The 27187-nt window shown below is 43.0% G+C and overlaps 1 protein-coding gene and 1 long non-coding RNA gene across 14 annotated transcripts in view; one reads left to right on the top strand and one right to left on the bottom strand.

Annotated features, from left to right (window-relative positions):
• The window catches only part of PDLIM5 (PDZ and LIM domain 5), a 136417-nt gene extending 125684 nt beyond the window's left edge, over positions 1–10733 (bottom strand). Inside the window, exon 1 of the mRNA XM_042049955.1 lies at positions 10653–10733. The gene's annotated coding sequence lies outside the window, so the exon portion shown is untranslated. The remainder of the gene's footprint in view (positions 1–10652) is intronic.
• On the top strand, positions 1–25886 carry LOC121675018. 13 transcript variants are annotated; one of them, XR_006019933.1, is made up of 7 exons: positions 17–102; positions 3780–3887; positions 5439–5560; positions 13234–13336; positions 13421–13534; positions 22318–22359; positions 22849–25841. It is a non-coding gene; the product is annotated as an uncharacterized LOC121675018 (long non-coding RNA). The 13 variants fall into 13 exon arrangements; XR_006019928.1 differs by having other exon boundaries at positions 1–102; positions 13421–22359; XR_006019927.1 differs by having other exon boundaries at positions 2–102; positions 13421–22974; positions 23053–25841.
• The last annotated feature ends 1301 nt before the right edge of the window (positions 25887–27187 follow it).

Genomic DNA, 27187 nt, shown 5'->3' on the forward strand with positions numbered 1-27187 from the left:
CTGGCCCGGCCCGGCCCGGCCCTGCCCTGCCCGGCCGCCACGGAGCGCGGCTGCGGAGCGGGCCGGAAAGGCGGAGGGGCGGCGAGCCCGTGCGGTGCCCAGGTTTGCTGTGTTGTTTGTTTTGTTTTGTTTTGTTTTGAACGGGGAAACGCTCACTTTCAGCCCGCTGTGATTTACGCACACGCAGCTCCAGGCGCACCTGTGAAGCGCGAGGGCGAGCGGGAAGGGGCCGCTCCCCGTGTGCCGCTCCGGCCCCCGCCCTGAGGGAAGGGGCTGCAGTGCCGGGCGGGGATGGGGGAAGCTGCGGGGGCAGCCTGAGGCAGGGCCGGAGACCCTACGGAAAGAGGGAGTTTGGTTGATTTAATGTAGAGTAGCGTGAGGAGTGACAGGGATGTACTCGCCCCCTGAGGACATCAAAGTGGGGGAACGGCAGCGAGGCAGAAGAGCTGTTGGAGCTTACAGAGAAGGCTGGCACAGGAACAAACAGGTAGAGAGTAGCCATGCATAAATTCAGCTCTGCAATTAGAAGGGAGCCGCCAGAAAGTAAGATTTCTGGCACAGCCTCGCTGTAGGAGTGGGTACATGAAATGAACCAGGTTCTAAGGTGATGCTTTATCAGGTTGCTGTTGGACTAATTATTTAACACGGAGACTGTCCAGCTGGGAATCCGTGAGCCTGGAGCGGGGCAGGCTGGCTGGGAGAGCATTGCTGGGCCTGCCAGCGCCAGCCACTGCCACTGCCTTGGGGGAGGCAGAGCAGGGCGAAGATGCACCAGAGGTGCTTCAAAGTCACAGGCAGCTGCACCTCACAGCTTGGTGAGGCTTGAGGTTCCTGCCAAACTTCACATTAAGAAGTCACTACAAGTAAAAATGGCTGTGAAAGAAATGTCCATCTAGTAAATGCTCAGTACAAATTACTACATTATCAGTACAAATCAAAGGATTTTAGTCCCCTCTTCAAGCATGGATTTGCTGTGGAGGAGTGCAGAAGAAAGCTTTATAATCTTATTTATCCCCATGCAACACAACACACATTGCTCATAATGGATGGCCCTGTCTCACCCCTCTGGCCCCAGAGCACTGTCCTTTGCTTTGTCACCTGCACAGCCTTGAGCCTGAATTTGGCCCTGCTGTGCCTATTGCCCTCACAGGCTACCCCAAATGGGAGCCCTCAGGCTGGAGCTGATGCTGAGTTAGGAGACCCATGCCCTAGTTGCACATGAAACCGGGGCCTGTCCAGTCCTTTGAGCCCTGGCTCAATGAACCTCAACAAGGGTATTTTAATAGTGTCCCACTGAGCTGTGTGTTTTCTCACTTGCCATGACTAGGACAAATGCACTTCAAACAGCATCCCAAAAAGAAAAGCAGCTAAACCCCCCACTACTGTAGCCAAACCACTGTTTCAGAAATCTTTTTTCTTTAGTCTGCTCTTTTCCTATTAAGTCTCTCCAATCAGGCAAAACTAAAAATCCCTGTTACGCAAACAGACTCTCACATGATTTCAATTCATGGAGGTAAAAGTTACCCAACACAGGGATTTTTCATTGTGTCACAAGGGCTGTAGGTCACTCTCATGCTGTTTTATTTATTAGAGTAGAAAGAGCTCCGGGACCCCATTCCTCAGTGTGACTCACGTGATATCTCCAGTGTCAGTGTGCCCTTGTGCTGACTGCTTAGGAGCAATCTGCTCTCAGCTCACCAGAGCACACAGCCTGTGGTCCTGCTTGATTTTTCCCTTTGCCATGTTAGTGAAAAACATCCTTTTCCATTTCAGTTCTCCCAAAGCCTTCAGCTTTTCCTGTTGGAGGAGCAGCTTGCACATGCAGCATCTCAAGACAGTGTTACTTTAACTCATCATGACTGAGGAAGAACTTGCAGAGAGACATTTGCTGGTTGGTGTTGCAGCAGGTTTCACCCCCGGCAAGCCCGCATGCAATCTGCACCATACCCACCTATTGCAGCAAGGCCAGTGCCACGCCCAGCTCAAAGCTGGTAGTCTCATCTGTAAGTCCATCATCACTTTGCCATGGCGTGAGCAGTTTGTAAGAAATGAATCTGTTTCCCTTTGCCTCCAGAGACCGAGCACAGAAATAGAGGCAACTCATTAGCTCCAGATCGCTCCATTCTTGGTCACTTTTCAAATATTCTCCTCTTTGAGAAAAAAGCTTTTCATTAAAGATGAATAGTGAAATTGGAGATAGTAAATTGAGCAAGAAACCTCAGCAGCAGCTAGAACTGTGGCCTGCCTGTTCTTCCTACCACTACCGGATTTTAAACAGAGCTTGCATTTTTCCCTCTGAACAAGGAAGGAAGGAGTCTGGAAATTAATTAAATGCAGTAGTCAGCTAGCCATGTAGATACAGCCTATCTCAGAATTACTCAGGCCCTTAGTCTCATTTAAATGCTAATGAAATGCCTTAGGTGTCAGGTAATGGGCACTGCAAAAGTGACAGAGAATATCACCTGCGGTGGTGAAGTACAAAAAGGTACTTGTAAATGGAAAAATTAGCCCATAAATTATGAACAGATTAACAATGCTCAGTCGAATTATTCTTAATTAAGCAGCACTTAATGTAACATTACCTTTCTGTGTGCTAAGGCATTGAACTACAAGCTGTGCTTTTACTGCACTGCTACTTTCACTTTTGCTTTTCTTCCAGAAGTAAAGCTAATGCAAATATTTACACTCAGCGTATAACTGGTGTTCAGCACAAAGTAACCTCTCTCTAAAGAGGTTAATGTGAATATCATCTAGAGCCTAACAGCTTATTTCCAGTTCCAAGATAACTCTGTGGCCAAAAAATGCAATAAATTAGATATGTTCTATGTGTTTCTGAGAGGCAGGGGCTGCAGTCAGCTTTTGACAGGGCAAGCTGTTACACTTTGGTCACAGTGAAGCCCAAACCACCTAGAACTGGTATCACAGAAGAACTTTTATTTTTCTGTTTATTTGGTATTTTGTGGTTTTGTTGGTTGTTTGTTTTGTTCCATTTTTCTTTCTCCTGTCCCTCTTTTGGAAAGATACCTAGGGCTGAATTGCATCCTCTCTCATACATCGTGACTACCGCAGTAAGTCCAGTTAGCCCAGTGTTCGCATGGGAGGAGCCATGTGGTTGGGCACAGAGTGGCTGGCAGGGGGTTCAGGATCCAGCCAGCTGCGCAGCTACACCCACCCAGTTCACTTTGGCTGGGACAGCTTTGTCAGCCAACAAAAACCCCATGGGCAAGTTTACTCTTACTTTCCACCTTTTTTTTTTTTTCTCTCCCCTCTTAGAGCCTTGTTGTCCCTCCAGCTGTGCTGACCATCTTCACTTGTCATCAGCCCATTTTCACACTGAGCATGTTTTCTTGTGTTATTTCTTCTGTAGCTGTCTTCCTCTCTGACAGCAGTTCACTCCTTATCTTGGTGATCAAGAAAGCTTTTAAGCCTGTGCCTTTCATCAGATTGAAAAGTTAGCAGTGTTGGTGTTCCCACTCTAGCCGTTGAAGTTCTTAATGTTATAAATGGATAGTTAGTCTTTTTTGTACCCTGATTTCTTCTTTATTTTAGCTAATCAAGCCTTCTTTAGTTTTTCCTTACTGGTGCTTTTCTTCGTAAAGAGAAAGTAATGTTGATTAATAATATACTCCTTATTTACAGTGTCTCTAGAATCCTGGTAAATTGCATAAACAGAGGAAATAAGCGTATGTTATTACTGGACTCCTTTGTAGTGACTGAGCGGACACATCGGAGGCTAGTCATTCCTAGCTCTAAGCTAGGAGTATCTGTTTTGTTCTCAGGTAAAAGAAGGACCACCTATGTGGATGCCACAGCCCATGCCACAGGTTAAACATTTCCACCTTGTGAGTCCAAACCAACGAAACAGCAACTAAACCTCTTCATTCCAGGTAACACAACTAACCTTTTCAGAAGCTTAAGGTTATGTACTTATCTCGTTAAACCTGGCCCATTTTAGGGACTGAAATCAATCTGAAGCTTCTCTGAACATCACAGCCTGAACAGCTTCATCCTTAGCCCTGCTGTGAGGCATTAGCCTCATTTTACAGATGGTGACCAGAGGCAATAAACATTTATACATGCAAGGAATCAACTGTCAAAGAATTGAAACCAGTTCTTCCAAATTCCTTCACAGCTACTAACAACTAACTACTGGATTACTCTACCCCAGGCTGACATAGCCCTTTCTGCTTCTTCAAATGGAGCAATACATGGGAAGAAAAAAGGAGGGGGGAAAAAAGGATCAGACTTCACATTTACCATTCTTGACAGAGTCAAGCAAGTTAGAGGAGTAATGCCTTCAATCATCCCTGTTCTTACCTCTTGAAGCTAGCTGCCTGCCTTAATTTCCTTTTCCTTAACGGCAGGGAATGGTTAATGCAGAAACCTGTGGCTTGGTGTGGTTTAATTACAGTCCATCAGCCTTGCAGGAAGGGCTTGCTGAGTGATGTGTTTGAGCTGTGTTTGAGATTCATGAATACCAATTAAAGAGGGTTTGGCAGGTAAACAGCCAAACTTTCAGAGTGATCCCTGCAGTTATTTATATTAATTAATGCCACGGGAGAGGAGGTGCAGCTTTGCCTATAGACTTGTGTGTAACAGATTGCCTTGACGAGGGAGGGCACGGGTGCAAGCTGCAGCATGAAGAGCCTGGCAGGTCGGGAGCAGCCCGGCGCAGGGGTTTGAACAGACAGCACAGGAGGGGAGCAGGCAGCTCCCCTGCATTATTCCTGCCAGCACCACTCACTCACAAAAGCACAGCCTTTTTGCAGGGTCTGTTCTGCTGTTCAGCCTGGGCACTCAGCAGATGCCATTTGGGGGCTCATCACCACAGCCTCTTATCATCCGCAGGTCAAAGCACTGCAGCCAGTTCACATAACTGAACTGGTACAAAAATGAACGTCATCCAAACTGGTGACATCTCAGTGCATCGACAGGTCTAACAATACATTTACAAGTGTATGGAAATAAACTAAGGAAAAAAAAATCAACATATCTTTCCTGTTACGTTGATTTAGCTGCCCTGGATTTTATAACTGCTTGGGTAAAGCCATACAAAACCTGTGCATATAGAGAAACCTCTCTAGGCCTTTGTAACCACCTCTAGAGTTGTTTGGGTTTTTTTTCCCCAGAGAAACACAAAATAGGCATGAGAGCAGTTCATGCCTGCAGCTCAAGGTCTGAGAACACGTCCAGGAGATCTTATTTTAACTGCTGCCCACAGAAAATATTGTATCAACTAATAGCCATTCCCACAGTAAATAAAATACATCTAAACTTTACTGACAGAGGAGAAAAAAAGAAGCAGCCAGCAGAGAAGCTTATATTTATAGATATTAAGAATTTGAGCCAAACTTGTACACACCAGTGTCATGTTTATGTGTGAATTATTTTGCGATGATTTATTTGTGAAAACACCGGTTCCTTCTTGACTTTGCAAGGTTGGCTGCCACATAGATGTGGGTGTCACCCCCAGAAGACTGAAACCTGCATTGTGCCGATATTTTTGGCTGAAATGCTGTACATAAATCAAGACAAGCAAGAGGGACAGAAGGGACCACAGGTATGTAGAAGCATCCCTCACTGCCAGAAACTATTGTGCCCTCCCTGGATGGATCCAGGAGTCACACAAACTGAAGTATCATCAAGCCTGAGCCTTTTCCTGCCGAAATGCTACAGCATTTCTTCCCAGTTGAATTTACATCTTACAAGTGCTTGTGCTTTTCTGGTCCCAGCTGTTCCCATCGGAAGGCTGTTCTTGCCCCTGTTTGTGTTTTAATGGCCAGCAACCTGCATGTTATTTCCAGACTAAGTTTAGTCACATATGGGTTTAAATAGTTCTTCTCCCTCACTGACTCCTGGGTATTTTTAGAGGGAAACCATATCCCCTGTCAACCTTCATTTTCCTGGGCTGAACAAGTTGAGATTGCCTTGGCCTCCATTTGTAAGGAAAGATCATGGCACTCCTGGTGATCTCAGTAGCCCTTCCTTACACCTGTTCGGATTTGTATTTTCCATGGGCATGAGACATCAAAATCATACGTAGTGTCCTAAGGACACCTTATTGATGTCATCTTCTGTCATGGATTTAGTGTTTCCACAGGAAACATCTTGACTGACATGTCCCAGAATGACATTTCCCTTTCCAAAGAAAATCATGACGGTGCTCCAAAGGTGCTAGAGAATTACACAGTTGATTAATTTTTTTTCTATTTTTTTCCATTTTCAGTTTACTCATAAATGATATCTGTATGTGTGCTTTTGTTATCTATGCTTCTGAATTCAACTCCGTTACATTGTTGTTCTTCCCATAACATTTTTCAGATCTTCCTCCATCCTAATAGGACTTTTGTCATCCACAAATGTCATTAGCAAACTTGCACACTCTGTGCCTAGTTTACTGATGAAAACATTAAGCAGGAAAGATTTCAATACCTTTTGATTTTATAACCATATATTTATATAATTACGTACAATTATGTAAACAAACTCCATTAACTACCTTTCTGCCTGGTACTTTTTGTTGCCGTCTTCCCTGCTACAGTCTTCCTGCTCACCTTGCATAAAAATGATGGTTTTGGCAGTGTCAGGATTGAAGGAGGACATCAGATGCTGTCCTGAAGCCCAGATGAATGAAATCTGACACATTGCCTTTGTTTATAATCTCAGTGACAGGACAGCTGTGAGGTTAGTCTGACACAGGCTGCCCTTGGCAAGCGCAAGAAGCCGTGCTGGGAGGAAAGTGCAGAAGTGCTGCAAGCTCTGTCTGGAGAGATGCTCAGACCGGAGCCACAGGAGTCAAAGGCTGCTCAGAGGTCTGAGTGAAGATGGAAACAGAGCCAGTATTAAATTATAGGGATGTTTCACAATGCCTTCGACACAAAACATTGTCGTACCAATATTCGCAAGGCAGCAGAAGCAGAGAAGTTAGCAGTGTCATAGAATCGTAGACTAGTTTGGTTGGAAGGGATCTTAAAAGGTCATCTAGTCCAACCCCCTGCAATGAACGGGAACATCTTCAACTAAATCAGGTTGCTCAGAACCCTGTTTGTTTCAAAACAGGATAGGGAACAAAAGAAAGAGGGAGAAAACAATATTTTAGAGTTTAAGGCTGTTAAAGCGAGGGTAAAATACTCTCTTAGACAATTTAAGGAAAGAGGAAAAGAAAGAAAAAGCTGTTGTTAACTATTTCTCATCCATGCTTCCTATCAGCAAGGTGGTCACCTAACATGGATAAATCAAAACTATGGATATCTGGGTTATTCTCTGAGCTTATTTACTATACCCACATATGGAAAAATGTTTCCTGTGGAGGTCAGGCTATATATAAACAACTGCAAGTGAAGCAGGGCCTAATGCAATTGGCTTTACAAGCTGCCTTCCACAGCATCTGTGCAGCTACAGGTGGGACATGGAGTCACATTAATCAATCTAGGGTTAAACAGGAGCTGACAGTACTTTGGAGGAACATGAAGTGCCTGCAGCCTATTAGCTGGGTACAGGCCTGCACTTTCCCTCTCTTTGCATGAGAACCACCCTCCAAAGGTCAGTGATACAATCCTCTCACTCTCTAAGCTTTCACTCTACAGAATACATGAGAGTGACAGAACACTGACATCAATCACTTTAGGCGTGGTGTACGTGTCGAAATGCGTGACACAGGTTGCACAGCGGTACCTGCAGTGTCTGTGCTAAATGACAGAAAAATATATTAAGAGACTAGGTAAAGAAATAGCTAAAAAACTGGTGGAAGGAGAAAACAGTGAAAATGAGAGGGAGAAGAGTGAAAAGTTTTAGCCACCACCTATTCCATCTAAACTCAAATTGTTTCTAAAAATACGAAAGCAGAAAGCTGCTAGGAAATGTTGATACCAGAAAGCTTTTAGCAAGCAAAGGTGCCCAGTTTAACACTGGGCCTTCAGACCTCCAGGGTTGAATCTTACAGCCGTGTCCTAATGCCACTGCTCAGTTCCATCTCACCTTGACCAAAACTTCAAAGCCTATTAAAATCAAGTAGAAACTTTCTGTGGCTCCGGCTCCGAAGTTTAAAATTGGCACTGGACTTTGTCTCGCATTTCGCCTCTTCCCCAGCCCTGTAGCTCGATACCCCTCGTTAGCCTGCTCAGGATGGTTTCTGTCCGTCTCTCTGGAGACCATTTGTCACCCAGGACTGCTCCAGCCCCTGCTTACTTCGTGGAGAAGGAATTTTGGCACCAATTAGCTGAAGTGAGTTTCGGGACCTTCAGCCTGTTTGTTTGACCTCTGGAAGTAGGTGGCTAATTCAAGGACAATGGAAGCTGTCGTGTTACCTGTTTCCAACATGAAATCAATCAGGGGAGAGCGGGAGTGAAGTCAGCCTTTCTGTTTTGATAAGAGGGTGTCCAAAGATCCCTGGAATGAGTGGAACTCCAGCAGCCACTCGGGCACAGGGCCGCCTGCTATTTATACACCCGGGGGCAGGGCTGGGGAACAAAGTGGTTCTTCTGCTCCTGTTTTATTTTTATTTGCCTGAAACTGAAGGGGAAGGGCACAGCTTACAGCTTTTATCATCCAGAAGTATGCATGGGCAATTTGAATTGGTTTTTTCCCCTTATAGTGAAAAAAAAAAAAAAAATTACCAGTATAGCCTTATGTCATATATCATATATATATTTATATCATATTTTACATAATATATATATCATATATATTATCATTAGATGTCTAAATATTGTTTCAACTTTCAAAAACAGACTATCTCTAAAGACAACCTTTAAGTAAATGGAAAATGAATCCAGTATCGCATGTGTAATGATGATGTGCCTGGTCTGTGCTCCAGGTGTCAGGAAACAGCAGATGGCTTCACTCACAAACTGGGTGCCTTAATGACACAGAGGGACAGGGATATCAAAGTAGGACAGAGAGACATGAGGCACACACCAGTTCATATTTTATATGGCAAAAGTCAAAGTAATGGCATTCTTGTAGAGTTTAATTCACGTGCAGAACTATGCTTGAAATTCAGTTATACACGTATTTGTGCTAAGCCCCTTTGGAAGCAGATCCAAGTCATCCCAATGTTTGGAATTTTTTAAACCAGTTGGAGACCTAAGTTAGTCATTGCAGTGTTTTTTTGCCTTTGAGGAAGGGAGCAGTAGCACTTAATTTAGTTTAGAAGTGCCCTTTTCCTGTTGACAGAGATAAGCCCCCAGAGAGCCTCATCCAATTTTCCCGTGCTAAACATGACAGAAAAGAGTCTTTGGGAAAAGAAGTCCAGCACAAAACCCTGGGGAACACTAATTGCAAGCTTATTTTAAGCATCTTGCATGTTCTGAATAGTTTACAAGGCTGTTCCAGTTGCTGAGAAGTCAGAAGTCTTGGTAATAAAGACCCCTGGGAAACTGATCCATCAGTTTTACAAGTTTACAGTGCTGCTGGAAAAGGGCCAGTGAGCTGGTCCCTGGAAATGAATGAAATATTTCTCTATTACCTCATATAGCTTGCAACACCATAGTAGCTGAGTAACTTGCAAGTGTTACTGCATTCGTCCTTGCAGTATCTGAATAATCTGGGGAAATGCAAGTAGAAGCAGCTATAAAAATATCTCCACCTCTTTTGTGGGCAGGGTTTCCACCACTCCTAGACCAACAGGGGAATGTCTCAAAAAGCTTCCCTCCAAGGGGCACAACCACATCCTAAGCATGGACCCTGTTCCTCCCCCCACCCCAGCCTGCTCCAGGCCTCTGCAAATGGGGCAGCAATGCTCACCTAACCTCAGTTCGTTTCTCACTGGACTAGTCAGTGGACTATGACAATTTTCTGTGAAGACAAAGGCACATACAAGAATTACCAGATTAGCCTCTATGGGCTGGTTTCCCTCATCCCACAGACCTTTGGGACTGAGACATGAACCTGACATGTGGCAAATGACACTTAGGAGCCATAGGTGCTTTACATTAATAGCTACATGACCTATAACTTAGGCCTTCTCATAGATTATTGCCATTATGCTATTTTTAACATTAGCAGTAACTGGGTATATATCTGTGTTTTCAAACAAAAGCATGGCTCCACCCCAGAGACTCTTTGCAAAACAATTTGCTGCTCCTTCCCCCTCCACCTCCTCTTTTCCTTCCCTCTCCACCCATAAAGTTCACATCCAAATTCAGTTATCTCTGTTTATCTGACAGGAAGTGCCAAAGAAAAAAAAATAATTGGTGATAGATTTAAGAAAATAATACATCATGTATGTAGTACATACACACCATAAAATATTTTACAATGCCATAATCCAAAATATGTGCTAGGAGTACACTAATCAGACTTATTTCAGAATAGCTGCTTAGAAGAAAAGAAATATGAGAAGGGCTGATTGCAAACAGAGAGAACCGAGCACATTTTCCATGTCTCACCAAAACTTTTGCAAAAAATTGCTTCTAACCATCTCTATTTATGAGAGGGGAAAACAGCTTGAGAAATTACTTTTTTCCATCTTGCACAAATCAGAACTTGACTTGAGAAACAATACACCCTGTCCTGCAGCATTAGCCTTACAGCCTCGGGCACTCAGCTTGAAATGCCTCACAAAGCAAACAAACCCTTCTGGAGAGAACCACCTCCTTATCTATTCGAAGAGAAAGGAAGAGGTAAAGGATGAGTGACAGCAGGAAACTCACATTTCATTCCAGTGACGAATTTTGACCAGCTTTTCATTCCTTGCGCTGGAGATGCAAGTGCTTAAGAGGACCACAAAGACAGGGATGAGTGTACACAGCTCCTTTTAAGGAGTAGGGAAGCTCTTTTTGGCAAATAAACGTGTTTCCACTGTTGCTCAGTCATCAGGATCACCAGACAGAGGGTGTGGGCTTATGTTTTTTTCTTTTTTTGGGTCTGTCTAGCCAGAGTTTTGCATAACTTCCTCTACCCCGTTTCACTGATCTTTCTGCAAGGATTTGAGCAGTTCATCTGCATAGTGTTCTGTCTGACCTGCCCAGTGATTTCCTAGGAAGTCAGAAATGCACTGTGTAGGTGCACAACGAATCCAGGGGCTGGGGCAGGTCCCTGTGTTGCCAGGGTCAGCTCTCGTCCTAAGAGCCAGCTAGTGGGGCTGAAGCAAGGTGGGCACACCAAACTGTGGCTGCCAAAACTGGGGACATCTCTGGTAGGCAGGGATTGTAGTCAGTCACTTGAGATCCTGTTAGTAAGGTCTGACTTAAGAGCAAGTATGTGGGGAAAATGGTGAGCTTAACAGCCATATATAGTTACTGCAAGCCCTGAAATATGCAGGACTGCAAGTAAGCTTTTCATATGATGGAGGTAGATACAGATGTGAATGAAAACTATGAAGCACATTGGCAAAAAATGGTGCTGTCAGACTCACTCCACAGCTCTCCTGGATACGCACAAGAGTCCCTTTGCTAGACTGCAGAAATGAAATAGATTTTATCTCCCTAAATTTCAGGAAAGCATCAGATCTAGGACTGCCTGGTAAGCTTTAAACAAACAGCAAGAAAAGAGGATGGCTACAAAAAGGAAAAAAAAAAAAGGTTAAATCCTCCAAAACTAGGAATTTCAAAGAAATTAATAACTGTAAAAGCATTGAGAAGGGATGTATGTGACTGCGGAAGGGCTTCTTGCAAAGTTACTCAGAGTGAATTTTGAAGCAGAAAGTATTGGATGTCCCATTGGCTGTGCTAATGCCAAAAATCTGTTTTCTTCTTTTTGATGATAAATAACCTTAGGGGGGTTTTCCTATCCCAGGGAGAGGGCGGAATAAATTAAGGGTGGAAGTTGGCAGCCTTGCAAGACTGAAATCTTGGAGCAAACTCTAGAGCAGCTGGGACAAGGCAACCTCACTGATGCTTCTGGATGGTGTTTAGTCTTTTTACAAAGGACTGAGAAATATGAGCAGAATAGGAAAGTAGCAAACAAGGCTGTGCAACAAAAGTTGCCTTGCTGTAGAAAAAAATCACGTGTAAAGAAAATGTATGAATAATTTTATATTATCACTTCATCTTTAAAAAGTGCGATATTGAACATAATCTTTAATCCTTGAAACGTTTGAAATATCAGGAATAAATTATTAGTTTATGGCCTTTTGCTCTTCCCTATATCTTTGGAAAGTATCAATGTCTCTAGCTAAGGACAAGATACAGGATGTATCATTCCAGTAGCAATCATTCTTCACATTCAGCTTTATTCCAATGGATACAAACCTCTCTTGACCTTAGCTAAATTAAAAGAAAGAACTAAAGCAGGAGGTTTAATAAAAGTAACATTGCATCAGGTGCACAAACTTCCTGGAACGGCTAAAATTTACAGATGGAGTCATGGATTTTGGCAGAGCACTGGCATGTTTTGATGAGGTCACCAAAGGTGTAAAGTGACTGCAAAACACGTATTTGATTATCTCTTAGATTTATAGAGGATTTGCTTGCTTGGAAAGAATTTTTAGAATGATTGGCATACACAATTTGTGTAAGCTAACGGTGTTGGGATTTTATATACAATTCTATTTATATACAAACTGGGGGGAGTTCTCCTTCTTGATCTAAGCTCCCACGTAGGCAGGGGGTGCGAGTCTCCATTTGCTGCCTGCACGTTCATTTGGACAGAACTGCACTGCAAGTGCCAAAAGATCCCACAGCAGAAGGGCAGCATTTTACTCCCACTGTAGACTGTCAGAGACCCAGTCAACAACCAGCATGGCAGTAATGGAACTGCTCTACTGAGAAATGGCACAGGCCAGCAAGAAACTGAGCAAGATTTATTAGCAGCCTTTATGTAATGGATGCAGAAAACTTTGTGTACTCTTGTCCTAATAATAGCCTCGCAGTGACGAAGGGGATTTAATGGAAAGATAGCTGCAGACCCTTCGTGCTTTAAAAAACATCTCGCAGTCTCTGAGTGTCTATTTCTTTGCTTGTCCTCATCTTCCACTTCCACTCAAAGCTATGTTTTGGCCATGTACATGTGCATCCACAAATTCCCTGAGGCTTAGAGTGAAAGCAAGGAAAGGTATTTGCTGTAAGATGTAAAGGGGACAGGGTGGAGCTACTCTGATGACATTAAGTTATGAACCCTCCTCCAGAGAACAATGTTCTCTTCCCAAGGTCTTGCCCCCAGCCACTGAGGTGAAAAAAAGCTCACCTGGTGATAAAAAGGATTGAACAAAATCCTCCCTTTTGCCATAGCTGTTCCTCAAAAATTGATCTTGAGCGCCTTTAAATGGAGCTAACTGCTTTGTTCACTCTGCAGATGAGTAAAGCCACTCCAAAAGGAACAACTCCAGAATATCTCAGCAGGAACAGAGGAACAATGGCAAAGGACTGAACACAAACACTTCCCACTTTAGAAGCAGGTATTGCTTACTAGAAAAATGCTAAGAAAGAAGACCATGTCATAGAGCTTTTGGGCTTTTTAATTTTGTTTTTATGTGCTAAAGAGTTCCACAAGGATGGAAACAACATATGGAGGGAAAGGGAAACAGACTGAAGATGAGGAAGCAGATGAGGATCAGAGAAATGAAGCTGTGGAGAAGACATCATGGGGTTTGTAGGTGAGTTTTTTGGATTCACTCCCTGTCTGTTGCTCTCCAACTGAGGCAGCTAAGTGAGAGGCAGCCCTGTCATCCATGTACATAGATAGTTCAGAACAATAGAGATAAATAAATTAAAAAGTAAGCTCATTTCAACTGAATTTAAAGGGGAAGAATGCAGCTGAGAAAAGGCTGAGCTAATGCATCCCATAGGTCCACAATAGTTTTTGTGTATGTCTTGTTTTAAGAGAGACGTGCAAGGCCCATTGTTAGTTAAGGACTATTTTGAGAGCTGGATCAGAGGCAGAGATATGGACAAAGAACTGAAGAATGACCAGCTCTACGACAGAGGACAAAACATAAAGAGGGAAGTGTGATTTTTTTCCAACCCCTCCTCCAGAAGCACTGACCTTCCTAGGTTTACTCAGTGTTTAGTTGGAGTCATTCTGAGGACCACATTGCCCACCTTCCCTGTGGCTTTGTGAGGCACAGCCAGCGCTCAGCAGCGCGTATGGCTGAGAGTTACCACCTACAGCCATTCTGGCTGGGAAGGTGAAGCAGACTGTGGAGAAACATCTGTTTCTTCATCAGATTGGGAGATATTAGAAAAAACTCTCAGAGTGGTCAGGCATTGGAATAGGCTGCCCAGTGAGGTGGTGGAGTCACCATCCCTGAAGGTGTTTGAGAGGCATCTGGTGTTGGGTGATGGTTTTGTGGTTATGGGATTACAGTGGCAGTGCTGGGTAGATGGTTGAGCTTGGTGATCTAAAGGTCTCTTCCAACCCTGATGATTCTATGATTTGGTGAAAAACTGCTGTTTAGAAACCATTTTAGTTAGGAAGTAGCTGCAGAAACTGGATGCTAACTGCAGAGCATGACACAGGATCACGTCAGCTAGCGCTGTTTTACGTGACAGTTCTTTTCCTGACAGGGCTGGCTCAAAAACAGTTTCTCCACTTAATGGTAATAGAAAGCTGTTTCATAATTTCCAGCTCTTTAAGCCGTATTTTGCTATTTATGGCAGCATTCTCTGCCCCAGATGCTGCCATCTTCTCTGCTTACAGCTAATTCCTTAAGCACCACAATTTCCTGAATGGCTTCTTCAGTTTTTTGTTTTCTTTTCTTTTCCAAAGGATAAGTGTATTCTTGCTGTCTAATCCAGGATTCACACCACTCAGCAAAGGGCATCTGGACTTGGCCATACATCTACTTTTTAGACTCCGTGAAGAGAGTCTGCTTTAATTTCATAGATGCTATATTAGATTTTATGTTAAGTATAGACTGTAGTTTTATAGCTGCTGCCACTGGAGCCACACTTCTTTTACAGCAGGGATCTGAGGTATTGCCAAAGCTGGCAAGGGAGGCAAAAGGGTTTTCTTTCAGCCCAGGATCCACATTCATTTGTGAAATGTGATGTTATAGAGCTTTATGAGCTGAAATTATGGCTAGACTGTGTGGGTGCCAGGATTTGCAAGTCTCTCGTGCCATTACAGCTGTCACCTGCAAGAACTGAACAGAAGATTTGGAGCATCTGTTTGGCAAGTTTATTCCCTAAACACAAACAGATGAAACTCCCTCATTCCTAGCACCTCCAAAAGTAGATCTCAAAAAATAATATAAAAATTCTAGCCACCTAAAGTATATTGGAAAAAACTCTTCTCTTTAGCATTAATAATTCACATATGTTCAGGAAAATAAGTGGAAAATAGATAAAAAGGATTCTCACTTTTTGGAGTTTGCCTCTTTCTGGGTGCCACATCCATCCTTGTAACTGTGGCACTGAAAATGACCAGGAGGGAGAGAAGAAGAGAAAGCCACTTTTTTCATTCTAGACAATGATTCTATCTCCTTTTGGTCAAAAACAAGACCCTTTTTTCCTCCAAGGCTTGGAGGATTCAGTAGAGGACAGTGAAGTCATAGCAGAGGCAAAAGCAGGGTTTTTTTCCTGCCTGAGGAGTTTAACATACTTGAAAGTTGTTGGAGGATCTTCAGCCCCTTACATTTTTCCCTGTTCTCCTTGTAATTTTTATGTTTGGGAGGTTTTTTTGTTTAATTTTAAAATAATTTTTCTAGTGAGTTCCCTGCCCTCTTTGGGGACAGAAAGTTTCTCTTGGACCAGGAGGCCAAGTTGTGCACCAGGTACACTGCTGTTCACATCTCAACAGCAGAAAACAGTCTCTCTGAACAAGAAAGTGATTCCCATTTTATTTTAGGGGCACTGTGGGGAAAGATTTGTGCTGAGAGGAAGAGAAAGAGCAACAGAGAAGAGAAAAAAATCCTCAGTAAGATCTAACTGATAACTAAAAAACAGATAAAGGAAAAATTCTATTTCACTTGGTATTTTAATAATGTTTTCATTCTTCATAAAAGTGGGCTTTAAAAAATAGCCTTAAAAATCAAGTCTAATCCTGACATGATTTTTACTGGACAACCTGAAGCCTTGCCTAGACTTGTCTGAGACTAGGATTTCAGAGACTCTTCCTGGCTTTCCTATAAAAACTCATCAGGATCCTGGGAAGCTAGATCCCGGGAAGCATTGGCTGTAGGTTCTCAAATGCGTGTGTTACTCCTGGGACAGGAAACCTCACTGATGACACCTAGTGTTTTCCCAAATCCCAGGAGAGAAGGCTCCTCTGAGGGATACCCAAGGGGCCTCTCCTCCCGCCGGCTCTGCTAATAAAAACCACTGGAGGTGCAAGAAGTGGTTTATACTGATCTTCAGCAGAAGAAATGGGCTTCTGGCTGTGGGTGTATAATGAGCCTAAGAACAGAAGCTTCTCTTTTTACCAGTTTGAAAAAGCAGTTCTAATGAATTTAACAGTGGCCACTTTTAGCAGCAGATACACAACTGTGTTTCCTGACACAGCTATTCCTATTTAGCATCTGTACAATGGCACAGTGGGAAAAAAAATTGGGAGTCAGACTTTTCAGCTGATATAAAGCCCTCGACATCAACATATATAGTATGAAGTCCAAAATCACAGCTAGGAAAAATATGGATTGGAGGCAAGTCTGTCATACAGGAATCCTGCTGCTTCCTGCCAAGTGACAAGTGGGAGGTTTTGCTGGTTGTGAGGAGCATGGTGTAAAGAGTCAGACATCTTTGTTGCCATTTCCCCATTTTGGGCAGGCAGAAAATCAGCCAAAGCATTTGAGAGGATCATGAAAGAATGAAAGAGTGAATGAGTTTTCCCAAATCTCTTAATCCTCAGATACCAACCCAAACAATCAGGACCAGTCACATGTATTGCAAAAGGCCGGTATCCAGACTAATTCCGTCAGAGTTACAGATGGTGGATAAAGTTTTAAAACCTTCTTATTATTTTCTTCAAGCAAAAAATAATAAAAAAACCCCCAACATGTTTTTAAAGCATAAGAGAGGAACATTAACACTAAGACTAACTGAGAAGGGAAGAGGGCAGAGTTGCATTTGTCATGCCCCGTTGCACACAGAATCCTGTAAAATTCAGCCTCTGTCTGCAGATCCTGAAGTCAAATGGACAAAGGTACAGAATTCACACATGGGAATGCAGATACTGAGAATAAATCAGCAGAGACATTTCAATAGAGGTCCAAGGCTGGCAGAGCAATGCATTGGCACAGGCTCTATTTAACAAATGAATCCTCAGGGCAGCATATTTCTGGGAAAGCTTTTGGTCATTCCTTTCTCACCGCTCCCCTGCACCCCAAATGAAGCGATGACTGAGTATTTACAGCCTGGCTGTGTCAGAGGGTTGACAGTCCTGCTGATTTAAAGCACAGTTCTACTAGGAAAAGTGGCTCTGTGAATGATAACCTCATGGCTTTCTATTTATTGCATCTCACTGATTTCCAGTTCATTTGAACTGGAAAAAAGAATACAAATAACTCAGCTAGGTTGGGTTCTTTCAGGTTTATCTGTCAATGGCAATTAACAACACATGAGTCAAGCTCTGTCTTTCCATAGCTGAGCAAACAAAAGCTGAAAGGTTCAGTGTAGCTTTCCTACTTTTGCCACTTAAATGAAGAAATGCCTCCCTCCAGAATACAGTTCCCTTTTGGCAGCCAGATGCCCTGAAACCCTTCTCCTAAAAGGAGAGGCTCCAGCATCTCCCCTCCCACATAGCAGAGGAAGAAGGGGATGCTGTACTGCTTATTTCTTGCTTGTTGTAGAGAAAAGTGAACTTGAGGCACAATTTTAGTGACTGTTCCCCTCTACTGTTTTTACTTAGCTCACCTCCCTGCCCAAAACTGCCGTACACTTGAAATGCCCATTTTTCTTTCACCTTAGCCCTACTCGACTAGCTACGTATATCACATGGCAAAATAAATCACTAATAATTCCATCAAAGTAGGTGAAAGCATGCCAGCAGAAAAAAAAAGAAAAAAAAAAAAACCAGTCCAATTTTTTTCCCCTATTAATCTGGCCCATGTGTTCTCCATTTTCTTTTCCATTAGGCAAATAGCCATTGAGTATTCGATGCTGTATATAAAATATTGCAAAAACGTAACCAAGCAGCTCAGTTCAGCTGCTCAAATCATGCAAGGTCGTCAGTATTTTAAGACTGTCTCTCAATTTGCTCTTGATCACATTCTGAGGGGGGCTAAGATTTCATGCACCAGGACCAGAGCTGGACACAGATGGGCCACAAAATTTTTGTTTGTTTTTTCTTTTATTCCATTTTTGCACAAAACACCTAAATGCAGAAAACTGTTGTGAATAGATTTTTTTACTTTGGGGTCTTTTTACCATCAAAGTAGAAAAGCCTGGATTTCCTGTTGCACTCTTTCCTTCTGCTCACCCTGTTCACTCTGCTACACCCAGAGATCCTTTTCCATCAGTTTGCTTTGTTACATTGCAGCTTTTCAAAATTTGGCTATGTTTAGGAAAACATTGAAAAACAGCAAAAGGAAAAATGATAAAATGGAGAACTGCCAAGTCATAGATGCAGTTAACTGTTACCTTCAGTGAGGAAGCATGGAAAACAAGAATGCATTTTAAGATGTAAATACTTCCTTTAGAACTACTTCATGAGAACTGAGAGACAGGCAATCCATTTAAAGCAAAGCTTTAACATGTTTAAGGAATCTCAGCTCTGCTTTCTCACAGGGAGCTGAACTCGGACTTTGACCTCCAGTTCCTCCATCTCTCAGCTTTAGGTAACAGATGGGATTGTGAAGGGACTCTTGAAGCAATATTTACTAGTCAAAAATGAAAAATAAAGGAGTTCTGGCAATCCCTAAGGAATCCCATTGTTTCTCTTTGGGCAATATGTTTTCATATATATATAGATATGTATGTATATATATTTTTTTAAAAAATGAGATTCATCTTGAAAGAGCTCAGTGCAGAACCAGCAATTTGATTTTCACTTTTCTTTGCTTATGCTCACTTTGCATTTAGGTTTCTCCTGCAGGTCAGAGCACATGAAACTAGGAATGGAGAGACAAGCAGCACTTCAAAAATGTCTGGTTTTAGAAGCCCAATTGCTCTTCAATTAGCACATAGCTCTTTTCTTAATAAACTCCCTTGTTTCTCTGGACACAACCAATGGTGATTTGCATTCTCTCCCACAAAAGACAGTGAAAGCAATTAGTGGAAAAGTGAGTAACTATTATCAATAGTTACATTTTCTGCCTGGGCTGGCAGGGCCAGTGGGGCTGTAACAACCACCAGCTCACAGTAAAACGACCTACAGCAAGCTGCTCAGCCAGACAGAGCACCAGGGAGAAATCAGTCCCTCCAACAGATTCTCCCTCATTGCATCAGTCAAGCTTATGTAGAAACATGCAGCATTTAAAGGCCACATTAGCAGACACATCCTTAGACTGCTGCAGAGATGATGTCTACAATCACATTATCTGCCCCCTCAGATTTACCTGATCTTTTGAATTGTTCTTTGCAGTATACTTGAAGGATTTCTTGCTTGACTGAAACATTCCATTATTTATTACTTATAGGAAACAAAAAACATTATCAGATTCAGAGCTCTTTCTTTGCAAGAGTCCCCTCACAGCCCCAATTAATAAGGGGAAGCAAAATCACTCAGGTGTTGCCTGATGTTAACTTGAGACACCTGCCATGGTGGCAAAGCTGAGCAGAAGAGTGTCTGAAAGAAGGGCTGAAAGCAACTGTGAATTATTTTCCAAGTTACCCTGCTGTGCCAGTTTTAGGCAGTTTTCATCCTGGCTCCTGTTAATCTGCACTTGCTTCTTCCCTACTGTGTTCCTGCTTGCTGCTCTCTTCTGTGCAAATCTTCCAACTTTCAGCCACAACACTAAAACGCTCTCTCACTTCTTGGTCCATACATTTCCTGCTTTAAAATGCCAACACCTCTGCTTTTGCCCACAAAACAGTGTAGTTCTACTATTCAATAGCTTTTAGCTATATCATAGCTTTCAGTTCCATTGCATATTCATCTTGAAAATTAAATTTTAGCAGGCAATGATCCCTGCTACTTTTCCCCTGGACCAGGCTTTGCCAGACACTTTCTCATTATGTCACTTGGATTCAATTTCACTTTCCTTCAGACTAAATATTGCCACAGATACCCAATACTTTCACTCTGCTATATAAAAATAGAGAGACCTTTCATCCACTTTTTTTTTTTCCAATTCTAGCACTGTTCATATGCAATACGACAGAAACTTTTGCTGCCAGCGTTTCTGGTTTCTCCCCAAACTCCCAACCAATTGGTTGCATTCAGACAGCTGAAGTCTAGCCCTGTATTATTAATGTGAGGAGAAGTGTTTCCATTCACCCTAGTGCCCAGGAGCTGGATGTAGCCCCTGCACACCTGAAATCCAAGAACACCCCTGTGGCATGTGGCACAGGACATTCCGGGAGCTGCAGGCCACGGCCTCCTTTTTAATGGGCTTGTTTCCTCTCAGTGCTTTAGAGCAGCAGGAGAATAAAAGGTTATGTTTGTAAAAAATATCGCTGCTTCAAATTGCAGTAACATATGTGGCTTTTCCCGATATATTGCCACTAAAGGGCTTTACAGCTTCCCTTGCCCATTACCTATAAACCAGCCTCCTTGCTTCCACTGCCTCCCTCTTTGGCTGCTAGTAGAATTGGGAAAAACTGTTTTACTGGCAAAAAAACCCCATAAAGTAGGTGTGGAGACACCCGTGATGAGTACTGTGTAGAGAGGGGCTCAGTGGGACATTGATATTTAGGCATGACACTAAATCCCTAAATTAATCTTGAGGAATTGAAGAAATACCTGAAAGACTCTTGATGTGGAAAAGAAGCTACTAAACTCAAGGCCCTTCCTGCCTGCCTTTGCAGACAGCCACCTGATGCATAGCTGGGTGCATTTTGGGCCATAGCAGCGTGAAAGCACCCAGGATGCATCCAGCTACAGGAGCTGAAGTTAGTGATTGAAAGGCTTTTTTAGGTGCCTTTTCTGTGCAAAACGCTTTTCCTCGATAGAGGTGGCAGCAGCAGGGTGGAGACAATCACCACAAGGTTTGACAGTCTGTTCAAACACAAGTCATCCTCCCCAGAGGTAAATGACCCTCTTTTACTCACCTCACAGTTTTCTTGTGGGGCTACAGCAGATGCTGTGATACCAATATAGCCATGGCAGCAGCACCTAGCTGTAAGCATTAGCCAGAAAGAGCAGCCTATGGAAAAGAGGTGCTGTAAAATAGCCCATTACTTCATGGAATGGATTCCAGGAAAACACGTTACATTTTGATTACGGATATTCAGAGCGGGAACTGCTAGTACGGCACTTGAGATAAGGAAGAGGCCAGATAGACCTAAATAGCAAAGCTTGGTATGACTTCTTATGTAATTGTCAGCTCCCCATCACCATGAGGTCTGCGTGTCTCGGGCAGCTAAAAATAGAGCAGCTTCCCCTTGCCTTTCTCACCCTCCAGCCTGCGTGAGGAAAGACCTGACTCACTCACTTGTGTTCGGGACAGCCCTCTGAGCCCCCATGGGCTTTCCTTTCAAAGGCAATATAAGAATAATATTGACTTTGTAAGAGTATTTTCATAATAGGATTTTTTTTCCATGTGGCACACTCGCAAGATGCTGGGGCTTTCACGGTCATTGCCAATGTTTGATAATACTGAGATGAGACATTTGAGTTCCTTTGCATAAAAGGAAACATCCTATAGGCTGGAATGGAAAGGTGGGTAAGACTTCTTCCAAACTGCTTATTTAAAAAGTGACATTCTTTGAGAGAGAAGACTTGGAAACCCTGCCCCTAGAAATACAATGTTTACATTAACTTCTGGTTACTGCCATAAGGCATGCCAGATTAAGGTGTGAGGATAATATTAATTCATTGCCTGCTATTTATTCATGGTTCCTGGAGAGGGTCCCAGGCATATGTTTTGGTGACAATTCCAGCTGTGCATTTGAATCTACCACTGAAATTCATCATATTATGCAGATAGAAATACTAAGTGGTGAAATTTGGACCCCAGTTGAGATCCAACATCTCAGTTGTTGCATTGCTTGGATCTTGAGGATTGTTTTGTATTTCTGATGTAGTACATACAGCTGAAACCCAGATATTTCAGTGACTTTGACCACATCCTGCAGTCAGGGAGTGTGAAGTGTCTGAGTTTGGGCTGGAAAGAGGAGGAGACCGCCACAACACTGCTACTGTCTGCTCAGACTTCATCCCAGCCTCTGCCTCTGTTAAATGAGGATAATTACACTTTCTTGCCTGTCAGAAGAGCTGGGAGATGGCCTGTTGATAAGTTATTCCTCACAGTGCTTGCCAACTGCTTAAATATAGTCTGTAAATATTTTGTGAATGCTTTGTAACTGTAAACACGTCACATTTCTGCTCCAAGTCTTTCAGATTTTTGCACAACTCCCAAGGAATGCTGTCACAAGAGCAGGGGTAAGAGAGCAGGGAACTCTGGGGTGGGACAGGAGGAGACAAGGGTCCAGACAAGGGTGTCTGGGGCAAGGACAAGGACAAATAACACAGGATGTCCTCCTGGGATGAGCAGCCAGAGCAGCTTTGCAGTCCACCCAAGGTATTCAGTGGTTTCACTGTGTTCCTATGCCAAAGGGACAGAGCTCCTGGGTTTGGACACTCACCTGTGAGAGGAAACAATGAGTGGAGATGGTGCAGCCTCAGTGGGGCTCCAAGAAAGGTGCCCACCAGGCAATGATCATCCATTCTCCCCCACCCCACAAGAACTGGAGGGCACCGAGTGAAGTTGCAAGCAAAGGGAGGCTCTGTTTAGTGTAAATCCCAATTAAACTGCAGAGCCAGTGGAACATTTTCACAGTTAGGCTTTTGCATGAGTCCCAGGAGCAATTTCATAAATCCATGGAAGAGAAGAGGTCTGTGAAATCTTATTAAATACCATTTCTGGCCTAGAATCACCAGAAGTTCCTGGAGAACGGAGCAGGAAAGTTTTGGTACCCATTTTGCTTCTCTTTCTGGTTACTTATTGCTGGTCACTGTTGGAGACAAGATACTGACTCAACTGGACCCTTGGTCTGAGTATGTATGCTTTTTTGTTTGGTTGGTTTTGTTTTGTTTTGTTTCTGTGCAAAGAAAATCTTGTTTCTATCTATTCAGGCTGTAGAGACAAGCTTGAAAAGAAGGTCAAGACTTAAGAAAATTCACTGTGGTAGTCCTCTGCTTTTTACCCAATTTGAAGATAATGTTAGAGTCTGGCTTGAGTGTTTGTCATCACTTTTCCTGGCCTTGCTGTGTCCACTGGAGTCCAGCCCCAGATTTTAGGAGCACAATGGAGGGGACTTCCTTACCACCTGCCTTTGACCTTGGCATCTCCATTGATTCCCACCTACAGACTGATTTTCTCCCTTTTTTTAGCTTGGGTTATTGAAACTGCTGATTTTTCTGTAGCCTGTGGTAAAAGAGTTTTCGGTATTTTAACAGCAGTGATGTTCCAGAAGTGCACAACCACCTTTTCTGAAACAGAGGCATGTGAAGAAGAGACTCAAACCGTCAAATTTTTAGGGTGGTTGAAACCTACCCTTACACAAGTTTGGAAACAGCACCTCAGTCGAAACGGAAACATGCCATGGGAGTTTCTCCTCTGGAAATTTTAGTTGTTAATTCTTGCTGGAGAGGAAGAGCTTTACCCAAAAGCATATGTCTTGGTACATCAGGAGCACCAGAGCATGGCAGAACAACCCAATCATGAAGGACCATCTGCCAGGCACCCTCAGCACAGCTCAGAAGCTGCTCCAGGAAAAATCATCACATAGGAGAAATAAATCCAGACCTGCACAAAACCAGAGGCTTTCTGAGTAAGCATCCTATGCCAGTAGGGATGCAAGCCAAGGCATCCATGAGAAAAAAAAAAAAACCAAAAACCCCCAGTCACTCCCCAAACAGGCAAGATAGTAAAACCCTGAAAAAAGAAGTCTTTTTTTCACTTGCCCATTTCCCTTGGCCTTTGCAGACCAGACCATCTGTCAGCCTAAAGTCTGGGGGGACAAGGCATGTAGGAGAGAGCCCCAGGAGCTTGTCAGGGAGTTCAGCACTTGCTGCTGGGCTCTGATGCACCAAAATAAGGTTTTAAGCTATACTGTGATGGAAAGACAATTTGGTGCCAGGAGGAAAAGGCCACACCACCTCAACTCCCGGCCCCAGAAAAGTGTGTCGCTTTTGTGAGGAGGGAAAAATAACACAACGCAGGCTCAGCCCTGCCAGGCAGCTGAAGTTCAAGTTATTTCCACATTACAAAATACCTTAGGGGACATGCAATTTTTCCACTAAAGTTTACAAAAAGGATAACAGAGATCCTACTGGTCTCTTGGCAGTTTTCCTCCTCAGTGAATGAGAAGCAGTTCCTTGCTCAATGGCTGTGCGTTGTCAGGAAATTGACTGCGTTTCTTCAGCAGGACTCCTGCTTTGCGACTCTCCTGACAGTCACACATGCGCTGAGACTCAAAGCAACGTCAGCCTGTTTAAAACCATCAGCAAGTAAATCATCTCAAGGCATTTTTTAATAGCAGGATTTGTTTCTGTGGGTATTCACACTTTTAAGGAATTTATTATCATTCTACTGGAGCAATCAGTGTCTGAGACTGGCCTCTGATGGCTGTCACTGACACTTCACTTGAACATCCTATTTTTCATCCCAGATTTGTAAAGAGAGTAGTCATATCCCCCTCAGTCATTGTCTCCTGGGTGTAACAAGGTGAATGAAGTTTGCTCTTGTAAGAGAAACTTTTCATCCCCATTTTCTCCACATGTTGGTGCCCAGAGGGTCACAGCGACCCAAGCATGAAAAAGCTGCCAATGACTCTGAGCTTATTTCTGTTGGATTGTCCATAGATGGGGTTAGGCAAAAAGACCTAGTTGTATTGATTTCTTGGGTACAGATTTTTTATATCTTTTATGAAGATGGAATTGGCCATTTTGTTGCTTCTGGTGGACCAACAGTTTCCACTCTAAGCTGCTGTTTTCATTTGCTTTGCATTTACTGAACTCAAACGTGTTCAGTTTCACATTTTCCACACTTGTAGTTTGCTCTGGGCTGGATTTTTTTTTCTCCATCTCAGGAAATAGGGATCATTTGGTTCCAAGAACACGCCTGTGGAAAATTAGTTGTTAATGTTAAATACATCCATCTGTTCCTTTGAAGAGGTTTACCACCTGCTTGCAGTGGAAAAGAATCAGAAATTTGGCAAGGAGGAACTCTAGGGAGACATCTTCTTCTGTCCACATGAAAATCTACCCACGCTGAGCTCCCTCTAAATGTCTGGAAAATACCATTTTCATATGGCACCCACTAGCACACATCTGGCTGTTCCAGGGGAACAGACCTGCTCCTTGGCATGGAGGGAAAGGGGTGGGATGCATCATCCTAAGGACCATTGTGGCAGGGCACATCACCCCTCTCCCCACCACAGGTGGCCGGTGCAGATAGGAGAGATAACGCAGGTGGGCAAGGCCAGTGGGTGTCATCTGCTGGCGCTGAAAGGTCTGCCACCTTAACAGATGTGGGTAGAGATAAAAAAAAATAGGTGACCAAAAGGTCTGCTTTAAACTGTAAAAGTACTACAGTTTATCACAGAGACAGAAGTCTTCTACCCACACGCCCTAAAAGTGTGTGAGGCTTCTCCCCGGAGCCTGGATGCAGATTCCATGGTTATTTTCCTGGGAATTGAGGGAAAAAATTTTGATGTGTGCTCCATCAGGAACTGGGTGGTAAGAAACATTGGATCCTAAGTTATATAATTTCTTCACTAGCTGTAAAATTAATAGGTACCTTTAACCCCGTGTGTATAATACTAGTGCTCCCTTTTGTCTTATTCCTGTGTAGTAATAGTCTGTTTTAAGCCTTATGTCTGTTAGTTTTGTGTCTATTAAATAAACAATTTGTTCTATAATAGGCAGAATCAGCCATTATTAAAGGACTTGCGAATGAGAGTGGATCTTGGGGTGCTGGCCTCCTCAATAACACGACTGCCTGCTGCCAGAGGCCTGGGCAAAAGGCAGGGACTTACCTAAACCCACATCATCCATTCATGACAACCATGCACCACTGGTAACAACAGCAGCCCTTCTCCTCACCTCTTAGTGCATATGTCTTTGGCTGATTGAATCCAGAACAAGGCCCTGAGGATGACAAGGGTCTTCTGGAGCTTTGCTTTAAGGTGAAGAATGCAGCTGACCTTTTAAATAAAAATGCCTGTGTGATACATAACTACAAATATTGAAGAAAAATGTTTCAGAGTAAAAAATGTCAATATACTGTATAATTCACTAATCCCTACAGACGTTTTCTCTCAGGGGATTTTACAATGAAATATTGGCACCAGGATTGCTGGCGCACAGTCATCTCCTCATGCTGGCACAGGGGAGAACCGATAACAGTGGATTTACACCTGGCTTTGACGTTTTGCAGTTAGCTTTTCATGTCCTGCTACAGCCTGTAGCACTAACAAGTACAACCAGAGGGCATCCCAGACACACCATAAAACAAGTAAAATATGTGGACAGGCATCTGAACTCTTAGTAAGCCATAATGTATGTTAATACATGGGTAAAAGTGACAGGTACAACAAAGGCATCCCAGCACCAAACTTTTCACCTAAATTGTTCATTCAAGGTGCAGACAGAGCATTGATCACGGACTGAGGCTATGGATGAGATGCAAAGCTGGGGGGAAAGTAAGGAAATTAAAAAAGAGGGTATTTGCCTCCCAGCGTTTTCCAGTTTTCGCACATCACAACACAAACTTTTTTCAGGCAGTGGGGTGGAAGGGGTTCCTTGTTCAGGTGCATCTCCTGAAAGGAGTGAAATGGATGAATGTCTGGGGACTGAGTGAGCTTTCTGAAAGAACATCGTGTTTCATACCAGCCCAAAGCTGCAAGATTCATTAAAATTCAAGTAAGTAAATTTTCTTATTTGGAAACTTTATCTAACCATTGATTTAACTATTAAAAAATACCGTTGTCTGTGATAAAAGAAAATGTTTACACTTATGGTCTGGATTTTCTGTTACTCATGAAAACTGGAACACATCCTATAATTGTGCTATACAGAGTTTTAGCAGAAACAAACAATTACTGATTAACTTTCATTCAGATTTAGGACAAAAATCAAAGTCTGCTGTCAGAGTTTTGATGTATTAACTTTGGCAATTTTTTTTCAGTTTTGTTCACCTGATACCTGACATCCCAGTTGAAGTCATTGTATTTCAAAAGTAGCTGAGCAACTTCAGGTTTTACCA

The sequence above is a fragment of the Corvus kubaryi genome, unplaced genomic scaffold, assembly GCF_017639235.1.
Source record: "Corvus kubaryi isolate FWS band 111438036 unplaced genomic scaffold, C.kubaryi_AGA036_p1.0 71, whole genome shotgun sequence".
Taxonomy (NCBI): domain Eukaryota; kingdom Metazoa; phylum Chordata; class Aves; order Passeriformes; family Corvidae; genus Corvus; species Corvus kubaryi.